At 38.4% G+C, this 19,405-nt stretch overlaps 1 long non-coding RNA gene across 1 annotated transcript in view; it reads left to right on the top strand.

Moving 5' to 3' along the window:
• The window catches only part of LOC140712025 (uncharacterized), a 30,792-nt gene extending 12,979 nt beyond the window's left edge, over nucleotides 1-17,813 (top strand). The window contains exon 3 of the long non-coding RNA XR_012093430.1: nucleotides 17,670-17,813. This is a non-coding gene — a long non-coding RNA (uncharacterized lncRNA). The remainder of the gene's footprint in view (nucleotides 1-17,669) is intronic.
• The last annotated feature ends 1,592 nt before the right edge of the window (nucleotides 17,814-19,405 follow it).

Below are 19,405 nucleotides of genomic sequence, written 5' to 3'. Positions count from 1 at the left end.
GGTATACATTCAGGGTAAATTCCTAGAAGTAAAAATGCTAGAACAAAGAATAAATGCACATGCAATTTGCTAATACCTTCCTAATAGATTACATCATTTTGTAGTACCATGTAAAAAGTTTGAGAGTGCCCTCAAACTTTTCATTCATTTTGAGACGAGTCTCCCTCTGTCTGCCTAGGCTGGAGTGCAGTGGCGCGATCTCGGCTCACTGCAAGCTCCGCCTCCCCGGTTCACACCATTGTTCATTTCTCATTAATGGTGTGTATGCAAAAGCTCCTGAATTTTTGCCTATCTGAAAGGTGAAAAATTGTGTTAGTATTTGGCATTTCCAATTATATGTGAAATTATGCATCTTTTCATGTGGGGGGAAATCGGTATGATTGTTATACGTATGCATATGTCAAAGCTCATCAAGTTAAATATTTTAAATGTGTGCCACTTATTGTATGTCAATTATAGCTAAATAACACTTTTTTTAAATTTAAAAAATCAAGGAGTGAAAAGAGACTAAAACCCCAAAAGAAAAAAATGAAAAGACAGGAGCAGGCAGTTAAAAAAGAGAGAGATAAAGAAATACACTTTAATAAAATGCCTTAAAATGATGGCATAAATTTAAATTTTTTTCTGTGAAGCTTAACATAAGGAAAATTACAGTGTATGCCATCTCAACGCAAGATAACCAAACACTTTTCACAGAGAGAAAAAAGATCACTTGAATAATATAAGTAATAAAAACAACTTGAAAGTAAATAAACAGGTCATACATAAAATGTAACATGATAAAAATTTATTATATTCTCCAAAGGAGGAAGAAATGGCTTGATAGTGGGTGGCAAAGGAGGATGTGGGGGGTTGGGGAGTCATTCTTTGAAAGGTGCATTCTTTTTTCTGTATGATCTTCATCAATTTTTTTGACTTTAGGGAGATCACGATTATTTGCGCTCAAATTACACTTAAAACTAAAGTTTATAGGCCTGGTGCGGTGGCTCACGCCTGTAATTCCAGCACTTTGGGAGGCCGAGGCGGGCGGATCGTGAGGTCAGGAAATCAAGACCATCCTGGCTAACATGGTGAAACCCCGTGTAGTCCCAGCTACTCGGGAGGCTGAGGCAGGACAACGGTGTGAACCCCGGAGGCGGAGCTAGCAGTGAGCCAAGATCGCGCCACTGCACTCCAGCCTGGGCAGGCAGAGAGAGACTCGTCTCAAAGTAAATAAATAAATTTAAAAAACAAAAAGTTTATAACATTAAGGACACCTTCAAAGAAAAATACAGGGTAGACATTACAGTGCTTTGAAACACACGGACATAGCTAATGTGCAGCACAAACTGCAGAGCATAGATCTGTTGGCATAGGTCCACAGAGAAAAATATTTTTGGACCATCCAAACATGGAACTCAATTCAAATTTGCTCCATTTAAAAATTTCCTGACTAGAAATGTATTGAGTAAAATGGTGACTGGAGTTTTCTAAAATTGTAATATTGAAATATCACTTTTTACAGTAAATCTACTTAGCATGTTTTTTTGGGGAAAGGTAATTATAACAAGAAAAAAAAAAACACAGATAATCTGAAAGGCAGTATAACTTTTCAAGAGGTGTAATGGTAAGAATATCATTGAAATCAACAATCATTATATAAACTGAGCTTGTATTTCAATGCTACTATTCTAATGGATAAGAAAAGCTGAAATTATCATGTCTAAGTAAGTAGTTTACTTTGGTAGAGGTACTGATGATTCATCAAACATATTGCTCTTGTAGACGCTGAACACTTCCAAGTCTGGTTATCACATGCTTTCATGTTTTAACTCAGAACCTTGATTTATGCTTTCCATTGTTTTTGGATAAAATCCAAATTTCCTAATTCTGTTGAAAGAGCCTCCACAGTTTGGTTCTCACAAATCTCTCCAAGTCCTTTATTTTCACCCTTCCTCTAGAGCTCTGTGTTTTAGCTATGTTGAAATGCTTTTACCTTCTAGAATTTGACCTACTTTATCTCACCCAAAGGCCTTTTAAAACCTGTTTGCTCACATTAAACACTCTACCTTTTATCTTGATTTGATGGTTACACAATATATATGTGTATCTAAATATCATGTACCCTATAACTATGTAAAATTATTATATGTCAATAAAAATAAAATAAACATAAAAACCCCAACCCTGCCTTTTGTTCTTTGCGTCATTCTCTCCTACTGAGGAGTATCAGCTTAAATTTCAATTCTTTGGAAGGTCTTCCCTGTCCCCCAGATTAGGTTAGCCCTTAGGTTCCCTTGCTAGGTGCTTCCAGAGTACTGTGTATTTCCTTACTTACAATAGCCTTTATTATAATGCTTGCTTCATTGAATGCCTTCTGAACTTTCAAGGACAGGTACTATGATTGTCTTATTTATTCCTGTCTCTTCAGCATATAGCAAGATCTCTGTATTTCTTGGATGGATGAATAAAAATGGATACAAACTATGCCATTAAATATACACTTTTAATATACTTTTGTCAACTCTATCAGTTAAAAATTGGGGGCTTTTAACCCTATCATTAACATTTTTATTACAAAAGTGTATTTATATTTATCTGTTTCTATTTCCTTGCAATGAGAATGACAGAATTCTGAGGCATAGACACAGAATAAATAATGCCTCCTTGCTATTACAATTTACTTGGAAGAAGCATGTCTACTTTATAAACATTGTTATTTTTATCCTATACTTTCTGATTGGCACAGGACAGATATTAAAAATATTATACTTTATAACTTGAAATCTGTTTTTTAAAACTTAATAATTTTGTTCGCTTTTTTAATATATATATTTTCAGAAACTCATTGCTTGCTAACTGAAATCTGTTTTAAAGGAATAAATTTTCTATAGAGAAGGTATTTTGGATAAAAGAATGATGATGTAGCAAGTTGGAGATTTGGGAGAGTATTTTAAGTAGTTTGATTTGTTTAAGATTGAATATGAAATTTAAATCACGTTTTAAGTCTTTCCTTTAAAAGTATACAGATGTTTAAAGCAGTATTATTAAAAACTTTATTTTAGATATTTAACAATACCTTTTAGAATTGGCTTTATATTAACATTGCAGTTTTAGCTAGTCCATGGTATTTGGAAAGAAACCAGGTTTACAATGGTGATAAATATAATGAGAAAGTCTTAAAATGATTTAAAATGATCACTTAAGAGTTATGAAATAATCAGCCTAAACCTGTATTAAATTAAGAAAAAGTTCCTCTTTTAGTTTTGAAAAGCAAAAGGGCTCCACCTGGTGTTGAATGAAACTATAGACTTTTAAAAATGATTTGATGATTTTACATTTTCTGAAAATTGTAATTCAAAATGCTTTTCTCAGTTTTCTATTTATAGTAATGCTATTGATATTATTCCAAAATTACGTGGACTTAGTTCTTTTATGAAGTAATTAATATATGTCTGATAAAAAAATGTTTCCTATAACATTTTAAAAGATTTTAGAGAAACTTCTCTCATGCACCTTCCCTTCATCCTATCTTTGGCAGGCATGAAAATGCACCTCACAGACAGAGCACCCAGCTGCTGTGCTTTGAAGTCAGCCACACCTCCCATTCATTGCTCTTACCAATGGACTGAGTGCTGTGGCGATACTGAGGCTGTCTTGGTCCTGAAAGACAGGTGGGGTCCTTTGTCCACCGCTTAGGCTGGAGTACTTCCCCATGGCTTTGACAAATAATTCTCAGACTGCAGAGCAGTGTAGGATTCTTCCATTCAACCTTCTCTCCATCATCCTGGGGTCAGACTTGGATGCAGTCCAACAGCTCTCCCAGACTTTCCTAGTTCCTTCTTTATTTCTTTTTACACAGGCATTTCCCACTGTTAAAATCCTGACATATTTAATCCTGTCTTTGTATCTGTTTCTCTGAGGTCCTGGGCTAACACAATTTCCCTTCTGGAAGTTTTATGAAAAAGGAGCAAGTGGAGACATTGGTCTTATTTTCTAATATCTGGGTGATCTACTATTTGGTTCTTACGCATTAAATTAGATTTTGAAATCTTAAACTCAGGTCTGGGTCTCTTTGAGCTTTGCTAATTAGTGCATGGTGTGGAAAAGTTCATGTGTCCTATGGAACCACTTGATATTTTGATGCTCCATAGCATCAAAGCATGAAGAATGAAATAAAATGGTAAAATTATTTTGTATTTTAACTACAAGATATCAAAGGATGTTATAGTTAAAATTCAAAATAATTATACTATTTACATGATATAACTATATACCATATAAAGTATAAGGGCTCTCTGTGATCCTTTAATTCTCCAGGATCTCAGAGAAACAGATGCAAAGACAGGATTAATAAATATAAATAAATTTATGTAATAAAAATATTAACGATAGGGTCAAAAGCCCCCAATTTTTAACTGATAGAGTTGACAAAAGTATATTAAAATAATATAATTACTTAATTTAGCCAGCATGGTATTGTTTGCACCAGTCACAAGGGCTTTTGGACAAGAGTGATGATAAATCAATGCAAATCCAACATCGCTTCTAGAAAAATGCCTTCTCATGCCTGTAATCCCAGCACTTTGGAAGGCTGAGGTGGGTGGATCACCTGAGGTTGGGAGTTCGAGACTAGCCTGACCAACATGGAGAAACCTCGTCTCTACTAAAAATACAAATTAGCCGGGTGTGGTGGTGCATGCCTGTAATCCCAGATACTTGGGAGACTGAGGCAGAAGAATCGCTTGAACCTGGGAGGCGGAGGTTGCGGTGAGCCGAGATCATGCCATTGCACTCCAGCCTGGGCAACAAGAGCAAAACTGAATCTCAAAAAAAAAAAAAAAATTTTTTTTTTTTTTACTGGTGAAGGGTAGGACTTTAATGTCACTGTTTACTGACACAACAAATCATATTTAGTGTTATTTTTCATTATTAAGTGCTGGTCATGATGGAAATACATATTCAGATTTGTTGGCTGTCATTGAAATGGGATGTGCATTACTGGAGTATCCTAGAGAATAATCAACTATGTGAAGTGAAAGACACTTCAGTTCCTGATAGAAAGGCAATAATAAGCACCAGTAACTTGCGATTTCTGGAAACTGCCCAGGGATCTTGTGTCATTCCATGTGCTTGGTTTGCTTCTATCTCACTGATATTTACACTACGAGGTTAATGCATCTCTAGGAAAATAAAACTTCAGATTACTTTGTAGTATAAGAGAGTGGAAAGAAACCATAGCCCGGGAGGTAGAATATCTGCATTTGAGTCTTGGCTTTACTTACCTTGGGTAAGCCACTTACCTTCTTTAAGCTTCCCTTTCCTTATCTGTAAGATGCGGCTATAATTCTCTGACTCCCATTCACATGGTCATAAGGCTTAAATGAAATAACTCACTTGAGAACACTCGGTAAACTAAAGCACATTGCATTTTTAAGGTTATATAATCATAGTTTAATTGTACTTCTAATAAAATTATCTGCCAAAAATGTAAGTAGGTATTCTGATCTTTTATAGGAATTTTGAAATTTATAGTACATGTAAAGATATTTAAGTAAAAATTTTCTGAAACAACTATTTAAATAAACAAATATGTTTTAAAATATACCTTATTTTGCTTTGCTTCTTTCATGTAAAATACATGGATTATTTACTAATATAAGATTATAACTTAGCTACCTTTCGATAGGTTAAAAATGGAAACAAAAGTAAGTGTAAATTTGAATTACATGAAAGATCTGGAGAGACAGAGAGGTTAATTCTCTCCCTTCAATTTTTGAGGCAGTGGTGGAGGAAACACATTTTTATAGCACCTGACAATTGAAGCACAGAATGAAAGAAGACATCCTTGTTTATCTGTAAACATGAGCAATGAATAATATTTTTGTTTTAATTTTTTTATTGTGCTCTTTTGTAGGTTTCCATGAAAGTAAATTAATAATGTAACATCTCCACAAATTCTGTTTTAAAACTATAGCTCATAATGTTCTTACATGGTAAAATATTGTCCATAAATTATTCATGTGTAGTTAAAATACAAAATAATTATTCCACTTAATTTTGTTCTTCATGCTTTGTGCAACCATTTAACTGTGATAAGTATAACACCGATATTATGAAGTAGTTTAATTAGGCATCCTGATTCTGGTTAACTTAAGCAAAAAGAGGAAAAAATGAGCTACTGATATTTCACACAGATTCCGAGGAAAAGTTAACAGGAGGCTCTGAGGTCTGGGGAGAAACTTTTCATCCCCTCTTTGCTCTGCCTAAGATACTCCTTAAGTTAAAGTCTGGGTAAGGTTGCACTCTGAACCCATTTGTTAGTCCTGAAGAAAGTAAAATACCTTCCATGCAATGCCAGTTTTGTGCAAGACAAGAGAGGTCGTCCCCAAAAGAAAGTGAAGGGATACTGGGCAAGAAAAATAACAGATACTCACTACTTGATGTATTCAACTCAAATATTTTCCAATGACTTTTTCATTTGTGACAGTTATAATCACTTTCCTTAGTTTCTAAGATGACATGCACTATCTGTTAAGTCATGACAAGCTCAGATATTCACCAACATACTTTTTGATGTTCCTGTTTCTTCTCTCTAAGCAAATGTTGCACTAGATAGATCAGGCACTGGGGCTTATCACTGATGTATTGGAATTTTTTTGTTCTTGGGATTGTATATTCTTGAAATGATTGCTGCCATGTAAAGTTAAGACAAGGCACACAGGAAAACTGCAAGCTTGGCGAGCGTCCAGGTAAATGGTATTCTTTACTGCTTCCCCATGGCCATTGTTAACAGGATGACTTGAGCAGAGGCAGCAGATGCCCATGGAAATAGTGTTTTATCTTCTAGAGATAGAAGCTCTGTGTATGCATGCTTATGGACAGAGCGCAGGTATGGCTTTTGGGCCAAAATATGTGTCTTTGCTGCTTTGAGAATGATTTCTTCTTTGGGAGTCCAATGTGGGAGGATTGCTTGATCCAGGAGTTTGACCCAGCCTGGGAAACATAGCAAGACTCTGTCTTTACAAAAAATAAAAAATGAGCTGGACATGGTGGTGTGCACCTGTAATTCCAGCTATTTGGGGAGCTGAGATGGGAAGATCCTTTGAACCCAGGAGTTCAAGGCTGCAGTGAGCTATTATCGCACTGCTGCACTCTAGCCTGGATGACAGAGTGAGATCCTGTCTCAAAAAAAGAAAAAAAAAAAAAAAGACTTCTATAACTACTTTAGTTTAGAGTTAGCTAGAAAAGCAGTACTAGAAATGAGCATGATATATGTTTCACATCTGAAAAACTCTCAGAACATCTCTGATTTCTATCACCATTATGTATACATTACAATAATATCTATTATTTAGATTGGACAATATGTGTTGCTACTCTATTTTTTATTACATTTGAAATATTTTACATATTCAGATTCTGTTGTTTATAATTTACTTTTTAAATAGTTATAAAATATCATTTAAATATATAATTTATCTTTCTGTTATTAAAACAGATATTCCAGCAAGAAACACTAGAGGGCATTCACTGCTTTGTTCAAAGACATTGGTCCACTTCATATGCAGTTGTTCATATGTGATGCAATTTGTTAATATGCTTGAGAAATTAAGTATGAAAATTTTCATTTTCTAAAATATCTCAGCATATTATTGAATACCGAAACAACAAAAACCAAAAAGTGGATAAGTAGGTCACAGGGCACAAGAATATCTAATTCTTCATATTGGAAACAAATCTTTAAATAATCTTTAATGTGACTTAATTTCTCTTAAAATAAGTCAACAAATAATACAAAATATCAAGTTTTTAGCACTTCTAGCACAGATAAAAAGATTGATATAATTTTAGAATTACTTTTATTTTAAACGCACCTGGAATTTAAAAACGCAAATAAATTATGTAGAAGCATCAATGAGTTACATCAATCATTTCCAATTGTCATTTTATCATAAGATGTCACTGAAATTATCCTGCTTCTATTTCCAATTTCAGGTTTTCTTATTACACTTACCTATCCTTTTGCTCTCTGTTCAATTTAACTTATGTATGCATTCAATTATTTTATTGGGCACATTCTCTATGTATTAGTTTTGGGCTTGTAATTCTCAAAATACTGTGTGTATGCTACAACAAAATATGCTCAAATAATTTGAGTAAGAACAAATCCAAATCCTCAAGAACTATATAGATAACAGAAAGAACAAGCAGTTTTTTTAGCCTGTTTCTCTTTTGATAGGTTTATTTTGTATTTTATGTATTATTATTATTGCTTTTTTTGAGACAGGGTCTCACTCTGTCGCCCAAGCTGCACTGCAGTGGCAGTATCTCAGCCTGCTGCAATCTCTGCCTCCTGGGCTCAAGCAATCCTTCCACCTTAACCTCCTGAGTAGCTGGGGCTACAGGCATGCACCACCACACCTGGCTAACTGTATTTTCAGTAGAGACAGGGTGTTGTCATGTTATCCAGGCTGGTCTTGAACTCTTAGGCTCAAGCAATCTGCCTGCCTTGACCTCTCAAGGTGCTGGGACTACAGGAGCCACTGTGCCCTGCTGATAGGTTTATTTTAGACTGGACATCTGGCTAAGTATTTATTGGCTTAAGTTTAGACCAAAATAAGTAAAATAATCTGAACAATTTTATAGATAACTTTGTAATACCACATGGCTTAACAAAAACTTAAAAAATCAAGTGTTTTCTTAACATTTTTACCCCTAATTTTTATATGTGGAATTAAAAAAAATCCAAGTATCACAAATATGAATCTTAGCATCTCTCTCCCCTGCCTTCAGGAACCCATTTTTAGATACAATAATCTAATAAAAGTTAAGTAAATTTTGCCCCCGTGCAGTGGCTCACACCTGTAATCCCAGCACTTTGGGAGGCTGAGGCGGGCAGATCATGAGGTCAGGAGTTTGAGACCAGCCTGACCAACGTGGTGAAACCCCGTCTCTACTAAAAATACAAAAATTAGCTGGGCGTGGTGGCCTGCACCTGTAATCCCAGCAACTTGGGAGGCTGAGGCAGGAGAATCACTTGAACCCAGGAGGCAGAGGTTGAAGTGAGTCGAGATCACACCACTGCACTCTAGCCTGGGTGACAGAGTGAGACTCTGTCAAAAAAAAAAAAAAAAAAAAAAAAAAAAAAAAAAAAAAAAAATTAAGTAAATTTAAACTGTGTGAAATCCTTTAAAAAGTGTAAATGCTGTATAAATGTAAGAAGCTGTCATTTTGGATTTTAAATTTTGACTTTGGTATTTTATCAGCTCAGTGTTTTCATCTGTAAAAATGAAAACGACGACTCATTTGATGACTTTCCTCCCTTTTTGCGTCAGTACTTTCCTGAGAAATGAGTCTAGCTGATGAATCGTGTCTAGATACTGCTGAAGGTGGGGAACCACATGAGGAGCAAGAAAGAAAAAAGCAAGGACAAAACGACATGAAATTTTTAAAAATTATAGAACAGTAGGACTGAATTTTTTAGTTGTAATGTACCACTACCAACCTAAAAAGATGACAAAAATAGTTGTGAAGGACTACTTACATGTCTTTTAAGTCACTACCCTTACAGTATCTTGGTTCTCAAATTTCTGTGTGCATTTTCTGTTTTATGGGTTTTTCCAACACATTTTGAAACTTTCACTGGCTTCTTCTAATCTGCACTGTTTGTGATCTGTCTCCTATGTTATGTCATGTGGGATTAGGAAATGCAATAATAAATTATATTAAACATAATTAGAAAAGCAAATCTGTTAGCATTCCAAAAAATATATTGATAGGTGACAAAGTGCTAGCAGCCCTGACTTTCAGCATCTCCTTGGCCTCAGCGTCCACTCTGGCGGCGCTTGAGGGGCGGTTCAGCCCGCCACGGTACCGTAGGAGCCCCCCTCTGGGCTGGGTGAGGCCGGAGCCCTTCCCTCTGCTTGTCGGGAGGTGTGGAGGGAGAGACGCAGGCAGGAACCTGGGCTGCGCGCTGCGCTCGCGAGCCGGTGTGAGTTCTGGCGGGCGCGGGCGGGGGCTCGGCGGGCCCCACACACGGAGCGGCTGGCCTGCACCCCCGGCCCAGGGCAGTGTGGGGCTTAGCACCCGGGCCAGCAGCTGCGGCGGTTGTGCCGGGTCCCCCAGCAGTGCCTTCCTGCCAGGGGCGCAGCACTCAAATTCTCGCCTGGTTTGGCTGCCTCCCAGCGGGGCAGGGCTCGGGACCTGTAGCCTGCCGGGTCTGAGCTCCTCCCCCTGCGGTGGGCTCCCGCGCAGCCTGAGCCTCCCCAAAGGGTGCCGTTCCCTGCTCCGTGGCGCCCGGTCCCATCGATAGCCCAACGGTTGAAGAGTGCAGGCGCCCCTGGGGACTGGCGGGCAGCTCTGCCTGCAGTCCCGGTGCTGGATCGACTAGGTAAAGCCAGCTGGGCTCCTGAATTGGATGGGGACTTGGAGACTTTTATATCTAGTGGGAGGATCGTATGTGCACCAATCAGCACTCTGTGTCTAGCTCAGGGTTTGTGAATACACCAATTGGCACTCTGTATCTAGCTAACCTAGTGGAGACTTGGAGGACTAGAACTCTGTGACTCTGTGTCTAGCTCAAGGATTATAAATGCACCAATCAGCACTCTGTGTCTAGCTCAAGGTTTGTAAATGCACCAATTGGTACTCTGTATCTAGCTAACTAGCAGGCTGTGACTCTACCTCTAGCTCAAGGATTGTAAATGTACCAATCAGCACTCTGTCAAAACGGACCAATCAGCTCTCTGTAAAATGGACCAATCAGCAGGATGTGGGTGGGGCCAGATAAGGGAATGAAAGCAGGCTGCCCCAGCCTGTCAGGGGTAACCTGCTGGGGTCCTTTTCCATGCCGTGAAAGCTTTGTTCTTTAGCTGCTTGCACTAAATGTTGCTGCTGCTTACTCTTTGGGTCCACGCTGCTGTTATGAGCTGTAACACTCACCATGAAGGTCTGCAGCTTAACTCCTGAAGACAGTGAGACCACGAACCCACCAGGAAGAACAACTCCAGGCATGCTGCTGTCATGAGCTGCAATGCTGACCACCAAGGTCTCCAGCTTCACTTCTGACAGCAAGACCAGGAACCCACCAGAAGGAAAAACCTCAAAACACATCTGAAAGTCTGAAGGAGTAAACTCCAGACACACCATCTTTAAGAACTGTTAACACTCACCGTGAGGGTCCGCAGCTTCGTTCTTGAAGTCAGTGAGACCAAGAACCCACCAATTCTGTACACAATATGACTTTTGGAGTATTCTTTTTTGTGTTTTTGTAGTTACCTTCTTTAGTGTAAAGATAATTAGGAAGTTTCGCTAATAAACTTGCCCTCTTTTGATTGTGCAATTAGCTCTCAGGCAGCAAAGTACAATTGTGCAATTAGCTCTGAGGCAGCAAAGTGCAAATGGTGGATCTTTTTTTTTTTTTTGCAAACAATGACTCTTTGAGTCAGTGCTTTTGTTCAAATATTGTAGAAGTCTTTTGGTGGGGGACAAGGGTGTATTCTGGGAGTTACCTGGTGGTGACATCAGAATCAGAAAGCATATATTGTTTTAAGAAGCACATTTCAGCTTTGAACAATGAGAACCCTTGGACACATGATGGGGAACATCACACACCGGGGCCTCTCATGGGGTGAGGGTAGAGGGGAGGGAGAGCATTAGGAGACACACCTAATGTAAATGATGAGTTAATGGGTGCAGCACACCAACATGGCACATGTATACATATGTAACAAACCTGCACGTTGTGCACATGTACCCTAGAACTTAAGGTATAATAATAGTAGAAGAAAGCACATTTCATTGTATAATTACTTTGATGTGTTCTTGATCATTTTACACTGAAATTTTGACTAGCATTTAAAAGGGCCTGAGATTTTTAGATTTATTAGAAAGGGGCTATAGGTTTAAAAGAAGGTTGAAAGACAAATTATTGGGCAGTTACTTTTGGCACAAAATGATCCTTTGTTTTGCAAAAGGAAATCTTGTACTGCAAGATTCCTGGATATATAGCACATAGTTTGATCTTTAAAATTTTTATTTACCCACATTTTGGGGGGACTATATTTACTTTGGAAATGGGGCATGTCTAGAACTATTTTTTCCCGTTTAATCTTGCTAATATGTTGAGCAACTCCTAGTTCTGATAACTACCAGAGAAAATGAGGAATTTAGGGTAACAGCATCCACTTACAGGGGAGCTTCTGTCACAGAATCCTGAGAGTCTCTAGGACCCTGAAAAAGTGAAAGAAACTTTCATGTCACCATACTCCTCGTAATCCTACAGTGCATGTCCAATTGCTTCCACTGACATTTGACTGCTCCAGTATTGTCTTCCCCTTAAGCTATCGACATTATCTGGAATCTGCCTCACCCTCAGCCTGCCCGCCTGACTTCACTGTCAACAGGCCTTGCTACACACGGTTTCTTTAGCTTTCTCCTTTTTTTCCCTCAAAATATTCTATCTTGTAATCCCCTGATCAAAATCTTCAGAGACCCACTTGCATGTTTCAAACTGAGTGTGTATCCTTCAGCCTGGTATTTAGGACCCTCTATAATTGGCTGTCTCTGTATAACCTCTCATGAGTTATTTTATTCTCTACACTCAAGTCAAACTCGTCAATTTGCGCTTTTTTTCTTGAAAATGTGCTACATTTTCTCAACTTTTCACATTTTCTCTTGCTGTTCTATTCACCAGTAATACTTTTTTTTCATTTTCAGCTGTAAAAATTCAAGCCATCTTCAAGATGCATCTAGATGCCAAGTTCTTGGTTAAGCCCTCCCTGTTCTCATTTGGATGTCACATCCCTTTCCCCCCCTGAATTATGCATTCTGCTTATGCCTTTACTAGGTCTTATATTAAGACCTACCTTATATTAAAGCTATTTTATATTTTTCTTGAATTCTGTTCTTGAGGACAGAAGGGTATCTTAATCCAAGTTTTGTCTTGTTTTTTTGACAGTATAGTTTTATTTTTTCATGCAGTGTCTAAAACAAAGTTTGACTCACAGTAAGTGATCAATGAATATTTGTTCAGGCTGGCCCGGGCAACGCAGTGAAACCCTGTCTCAAAAAAAAAAAAAAAATTAGCCTGGCATTGTGGTGCACACCTGCAACACCTGCAGTCCCAGTTATTCGAGAGATTGAGGTGGGAGGAGAATCTCTTCAGCCTGGGAGGCAAAGGTTGCAGTGAGCCGTGATCGTGCCTTCGGCCTAGGTGACAGAGTGAGATCCTGTCTCAAAACAAAAATAAAAACATACACACACAAAAAAGAAATAAAATATTTTTTGCATTATTTTTTGATAATGTGGGGTGAGTTTAAAGATTGATTTTCAACACAGTACAGTTCTGGAAACCATATTATAAAATAGATTGTTATAAAGTAGCTTATGTTTTTTGTATTGGAATGATATAATTCTCAGGGGCTTGATATGTGCCTGATCATCAATTTTGGCATAATATTACCAACAATATGTTTTAAAAAGCAAGACTTGGCCGGGCATGGTGGCTCACACCTGTAATCACAGCACTTTGGGAGGCCGAGGCGGGCCGATCACCTGAGGTCAGGAGTTTGAGACCAGCCTGGCCAACATGGCAAAACCTTGTCTCTACTAAAAATACAAAAATTAGCTGGGCATGGTGGCGTGCACCTGTAATACCAGCTACTCAGGAGGCTAAGGCAAGAGAATCGCTTGAACCCGAGAGTCGGAGGTTGCAGTGAGCTGAGATCACACCATTGCGTGATCACGCCCATCCAGTCTGGGTGACGAGCGAAACTCCGTCTCAAAAAAAAAAAAAAAAAAAAAAAAAGGCCAGTCTTTAAATTCGATAACTCTCAATAGTCATTTTCTCAGACTGTGAGTATAGTGTTGATTATATAGTGTTTTGAAAGTGGGCAGAATCACACAGAATCACCTTTTCTAAACTTCCTCAGTTTATGAGATGACAAAGAGGTTAAATGACTGCTCAAGGTTTTACTGCAGATTAGTGGCAGAACAGTGATTAAGACCCAAGTTTTCTGATCTCAGTTAAATACCTTCTTCAGGACTTTGTGGTATCTCTTTAATAAAATTCACAATATGAGTTTAAAGGTACTTTACCTATTCATTATACCAGGGTCTATGACAATTTTCTTCGAGTGTAAATATAGCTCATAAAATATTCCTATGAACCTATTCCTATGGTCTCTGAATGTGTCTCCTCAGAATTCATATGTTGAAACGTAATTACCAAAGTGCTGGTATTAGGAAGTGAAGCTTTTTAGAGGTGATTGGATGAGTGCCCTTGTAAAAGAGACCCCAGAAACCTGCTTTGCCCCCTCCACCATATAACACAGTGAGAAACTGGAAGAGGGCATTTACCAGAACCCAGCCATGCTAGAACCATTATCTTGGACTTCCCAGCCTCCAGTACTATGAGAAATAAACTTCTGTTGTTTATGAGCCATCCAGTTGATGGTATTTGTTATAGCAGTATGAATGGACTAAGACACTTAAGTTGTATTTTTCTTATCTATATGTTATTTTAGTTTAATACAGTTGTCTATTGCTTAACAATGGGAATGCATTCTGAGAAATGGTCTAAGTGACTTTATCATTTCATGAACATCATGGAGTGTTTGTACACAAACCTAGATGGTATATATAGCCTATGACATACCTAGGCTATATGGTATAGTCTATTGCTCTTTGGCTACATACCTGTAAAGCATATTACTGTATTGAATGCTGTAGGCAATTACAACCATTGTGTAAGTAAACATAAAAAAGGTACAGTAAAAATATGGTATAGGCCGGGCGCGGTGGCTCAAGCCTGTAATCCCAGCACTTTGGGAGGCCGAGACGGGCGGATCATGAGGTCAGGAGATCGAGACCATCCTGGCTAACACGGTGAAACCCCGTCTCTACTAACCATACAAAAAAACTAGCTGGGCGAAGTGGTGGGTGCCTGTAGTCCCAGCTACTCGGGAGGCTGAGGCAGGAGAATGGCGTGAACCCGAGAGGAGGAGCTTGCAGTGAGCTGAGATCCGGCCACTGCACTCCAGCCTGGGTGACACAGCAAGACTCCATCTCAAAAAAAAAAAAAAATATTGTATAAAAGGTAAAAATGGTACACCTGTATAGGGCATTCACTATGAATGGAGCTTGTAGGACTGGGAATTGTTCTGAGTGAGACCGTGAGACAGTGGTGAGTGAATGTGAGGCCCAAGGACTTTATAAACACTGTACGCTTTGGCTACACTCGATGTATAAAACATATTTTTCTTTCTTCAGAATGAATTAACCTTCGCTTACTGTAACTTTTTTTAACTTTAAATGCTTTTAAATTTTTTTAAATTTATGGTCTCTTTTGTAATAACACTTAGCTTAAAACACAAATTGTACAGCTGTGAAAATATTTTTTCTTTATATTCTTATTCCATATGTTTTTTTCTATTAACATTTTAAAATTTTTACTTTCTAAACTTTTTTGTTAAAAAACACATACATTAGCCTAGGCCTGGACCCAAAGCGCTCCATGGCCTCTATAATATTCATGCCATCTTTCACCTTGCTAAAGACCACATGCTTGCCATTCAACTACTCTTGGCAGTGCAGATGAATTGGGAACCGTTTGTGTTGGGTACAGCATTTGCCATGGACAAGATGCCAGGACCTGTATACTTTAGGATGAAGTTCTTGTCATCAACTTTCTCTCTGTCGAGGGACTTGCTACCAGTGCCATTATGGCGTGTGACATCACCACCCTGACACATAATCCCTGGAATAATTCTGGGAAAGCAGGGACCCTTATAACCAAATCCTTTCTCTCCAGTGCTCAGAGGATGAAAGTTTTCTGCTGTCTTCGGAACCTTGTCTGCAAACAGCTGGAAGGAGACGCGGCCCAAGGGCTCGCTGTCGACAGCGATGTGGAAGAACACGGTGGGGGTTGACCATGGTTGATAGTACGGGGCTCCTGGCGGCGGCAGCGGCGGCGGCATCTGCAAAGCGTCATTTCCCAGATTTTCTATAGTAAACTATGCATTAAACTCATTCCATTGAACAATCTTTAAAAAAATGCAACTATGGAGAACGGAACTATCATGAATCTAGGCCTCCCGAAATCTAGGCATCTTGCCCTCTCTTTTTTTCTTGAAGACTTGGTGTAGAAACAGGGAAGAGTGATAATATTTGTAGTTTCTATTTGTTGTAACAAGACATCGTTGGACGTTCAGTGGTTAAGTGCAATGTAGGCTTTTTTTTCGCTCATGTCACAGTTTACAGCAGGTCAGGAAGCTTTTCTGGTCAACTCTCTTCTCAGTGGTGCTTTAGGCATCTGAGCTGTTTCCTCAGTGTGGTTCTGCCATCTTGGAGTTCTTACGTCCGGCACCATAGACAGTGAAAAGAGAAAAGAGACAGTGAGAGAGAAAGAAGAGGAAGAGAGATTGACAGACAGATTTGAAAGAGAGGTTGACAGAGACAGAGGTGGGAGAGGGAGAGACTGAAACAGAGAGAGAGAGAGAAAATGAGAGATTGTGTGAGAACTTTTTGTACGATTAGATTTAGAAGTGATATACGTCTTTCTACTTTGTTTTTACTTATATTCCTTAGTCCAGAGCTAGTCACATGAGCCTACCTGTGTGTCCAGAAGGAAAATGCAAATAATTTGATGCATACAAAATATTGTTCTTGCCATAGTATATAGATAGAGATAGATACATAGATACACAGCAATATACAGAGATAAAGAGATACAGGCTTTAAAAATAATTGCAGATTATTTATTTATTTAATTAATTTTTACTCTTTCCTATTGCCTAATTGATATGGTTTGGCTCTGTGTCCCTAACCAAATCTTGTATCGAATTGTAATTCCCAGTGTTGGAGGAGAGGCCTGGTGGGAGGTGACTGAATCATGGGGACGGATTTTCCCCTTGCTGTTCTTGTGATAGTGAGTGAGTTCTCACAGGATCTGGTTGTTTGAAAGTGTGTGGCCTTTCCCCTTCCCACTCTTCCTCCTGTTCTGCCTGTGAAGAAGGTGCTTGCTTTTGCTTCACCCTTCTGCCATGATTGTGAGTTTCCTGAGGCCTCCCCAACCGTGCGTCCTGTGCAGCCTAAACAACTGTGAGTAAATTAAACCTCTTTTAGTCATAAATTACCCAGTCTCACTTTCTTTATGGCAAAGTGAGAACAGACTAGTACACTTGCTGAGTGAGTATCTTTAGATTTCTGGTATAGAAAACAATAGAATAATGAGTAAAGAATTTGAGAAATGAAATACAGCTTATTATTAGTTTGAAGAAGCAGAGCAGAATACCGAATAGCAGGGTTTTATTTTTAGGTTTTAAATGAGACAATGTATAAATTAAGCTTAAATCATATCCAATATTGGACTTATTGAAGTCTGTAGCCAGAAGAAGAATTGGAAGTTAGACAAGTTTCTTTAAAAAATAAACTCCACAAAACAAGGCTTAAAGCTGGCAGTGTGTTGGTAACTTGCTCGGGCAGTAGTTAGGGTGGGAGGAAACCCTGATTTGTAACATTTGCTGATTTCTGCAGTGTAAATGTTTCCAGCAATGCCACACTTGAAAAATTAATTAACAGTTAATAATTAGCCCTGGAAGCCAGAACTAGCCAGGGTAGCACACCACTCCTTAAACTCTACTACCACAATCAAGCCCAGGAAACACTTTCTGTGTTTTATTGTGCAGGCAGTTAACGGCCACCACAGCTGCCCTCTCCACCTCCACCACCGCAACTGCCACATATTGGTGCTTTCAATGGGCCATGCCCTGTGCTACGCATTATGAAGTTGATCTCTTCAAATCCTCACAACTATGCTTTGAGGTAAGTATTATCAATATTATCTCCATCTTACAAATGAGAAAAATGAGGATTTGACTATTCCAAAGTCAAATAGTGAGTAAGTAGCAGAGCCAGGATTAAAAACATATATAAATCTTAATTTAGCCTAAAACTAGGAATACTTCGAAGCTAGTGTCTGTAGCAAATATCTTGCCATCTAGGGAATAAAAAATTACATTTAGGAAGCTTCTATGGGGGGATTTTTGAGAAATATTCAAAGAACAAAATGCTGTCATTTGAGACTCATACTGCTATTACTCTCAAACTTCAACTGGCATTGAAGTGTTACAAGTGCTCTTAATATATCACTTTTAGGTTTTGAAAATATTTGTACACTACAGGCATATTTTATTTTATTGTGTTTTGCTTTATTGTATTTTGCAGATAGTTCGTTTTTTATAAATTGAAGGTTTGTGGCAACCCTATGGGGACCGTTTTTCCAACAGCATGTGCTCACTTCATGTCTCTGTGCCACATTTTGGCGATTCTCGCAATATTTTAGCTTTTTCATTACGATCATATCTGTCGTGGTTATCTGTAATCAGTGATCTTTGATGTTACTATTATAATTGCTTTGAGGCACTATGAATCACACCCATAAACAACAGTGAACTTAAGCGATAAATATTGTGGGTGTTCTGACTGTTCCACCTATTGGCCATTCCTTCATCTTTCACCTTCTCCTTAGGCATCCCTATTCCCTGAGACATAACAATATGGAAATAGGGCCAATACTAACTCTCCAATAAATGTTCAAGTGAGAGGCATGGTAGCAAATCTCTCACTTTAACTCAAAAGCTAGAATTGATTAATCTTATTGAGGAAGGCATGCTGAAAGCCAAGATAGGCCAAAAAGCTAGGCCTCATGCACCAAACAGCTTAGTTGTGAAAAGAAAATTCTTGAAGGAAATTAAAAGTGCTACTCCAGTGAACACATGAATGAGAAGAAAATGGACAGCCTTGTTGCTGATATGCAGAAAGTTTGAGTGGCCGGATAGATCAAACTAGCCACAACATTCCCTCAAGCCAAAGCCTAATCCAGAACAAGGTCCTAACTGTCTTCAGTTCTAAGCTTAGAGAGGGAAGGAAGCTATAGAAGAAAAGTTGGAAGCTAGCAGAGTTTGGCTCATGAGGTTTAAGGAAAGAAGACAGCTCCATAACATAAAAGTGCAAGGTGAAGCAGCAAGTGCTGATGGAGAAGCTGTAACAAATTACCCAGAAGATCTGGCTAAGATCATTGATGACAGTGTCTACACTAAACAATAGACTTTGAATGTAGACAAAAGAGCCTCTTGTTGGAAGATGTCATTAGGACTTTCATAGCTAGAGAGAAGTCAATGCCTGGGTTCAAAGCTTCAAAGGACAGGATGACTCTCTTATTAGGTGCTAATGCAATTGGTTACTTTTGGTTGAAGTCAATGCTTATTTATCATTCCCCAAATCCTAGGACCGTTAAAATTATGCTTAATCTGCATTGCATGTGCTGTATAAATGGAACAACAAAGCCTGGATGACAACATATCTGTTTACAGTATGGTTCACTGAATATTTTAAGTCCACTATTGAGATTTACTGTTCAGAA

The sequence above is a fragment of the Chlorocebus sabaeus genome, chromosome 7 (genome assembly GCF_047675955.1).
Source record: "Chlorocebus sabaeus isolate Y175 chromosome 7, mChlSab1.0.hap1, whole genome shotgun sequence".
In the NCBI taxonomy this organism is placed as follows: Eukaryota; Metazoa; Chordata; class Mammalia; order Primates; family Cercopithecidae; genus Chlorocebus; species Chlorocebus sabaeus.
This window is presented reverse-complemented; position numbering and strand designations above follow the sequence as displayed.